At 46.9% G+C, this 1,097-nt stretch overlaps 1 non-coding gene across 1 annotated transcript; it reads right to left on the reverse strand.

Moving 5' to 3' along the window:
* Positions 1-284: 284 nt before the first annotated feature.
* LOC118152513 (U6 spliceosomal RNA) lies at positions 285-388 on the reverse strand. Its single transcript, XR_004741273.2, has one exon. It is a non-coding gene; the product is annotated as a U6 spliceosomal RNA (small nuclear RNA).
* Between the last annotated feature and the right edge of the window lie 709 nt (positions 389-1,097).

The following is a 1,097-nucleotide window of genomic DNA, read 5'->3' on the forward strand; positions in this document are numbered from 1 at the left end:
CCAGTTAAAAGATTGTTGCTTCATCCAGGAGAGAGATGACGGTGGCCAAGAACAGGTGGTGGTAGTGGTGAAAAAGGAGAGTTCCCTGATCCCCCTTGCAGAATGTGTGACAGGGGTGTGGCTGACCCATTTGGTCTCCACCACTGATCAAACCCCTGACAAGAGGGGGAACATGCATATGGGCAGGTACAGGAGTGAGGGCAAGTGCTCTGGGCTCCAGCCCCATGGTAGTGTCTAGGGGTGGGTACATGGGGCTCCACTGTTACGATGCTTTTTTTTTTTAAAAAAATATGGAACACTTCACGAATTTGCATGTCATCCTTGCATAGGGGCCATGCTAATCTCTGTATCATTCCTATTTTAGTATATGGGCTGCCGAAGTGAGCACTAAAATGCTTTTTTAGCCTTACCATCTCCAGACAGTTTAAATGTTAACCAACTCAATAGATCTTCTGTTTTGAAAGAAGAGGATCAGTGTGACAGCTTTCTGTATCCCAAGCTCTTGCCCAACATCCCATATGTGAATTGGGTCACATATGGACTTGAAGAGTGAATGCAGGGTTTTATTGAGTGGTGGAGGTGGTTCTCAGTGGGATGGGTGGTGAGTTGGAAGAGGAATGGAGTGGGAAGATGATCTTCCCTTAGAGTTTTGGCCATTCAGTGGCCGAACTCCTCTCTGACTGCCCCTAGCTGAAATCCTCTTAGTGTTGAGATGTTCCTTCTCTTCTCTCTTTCTCTGCCATGCCATTCGTCTGCTTGTCTCCTCATCTGCCCATCTCCTCATGGAGGCCATCAGGGAGAGTGGTGGGGTTGAAGAGATTTAAGACTGAAGAAATCAAGAGTGCCATTTGGGGCTTCGTTTAGTTTGATCTTTCTGTGCAAGAGTAGACATCAATTTGGCCATTGGAGATGGCAGCCTAGAGTTAGGTCAAATATTTAAGTTGGAGTTACAAATTTGGGAGTCATCAACATATGCATGGTACATGGTTCCAGAATCGCAATCTCCGGGCTTCTTCCAGTTCGCTCTCTCAGGCTTGGTGCTCACCGTCCCCAAGTCAGGGCATACAGGAACTTCTGAATCTCCTGTAAACCACACA

The sequence above is a fragment of the Callithrix jacchus genome, chromosome 3 (assembly GCF_049354715.1).
Source record: "Callithrix jacchus isolate 240 chromosome 3, calJac240_pri, whole genome shotgun sequence".
In the NCBI taxonomy this organism is placed as follows: Eukaryota; Metazoa; Chordata; class Mammalia; order Primates; family Cebidae; genus Callithrix; species Callithrix jacchus.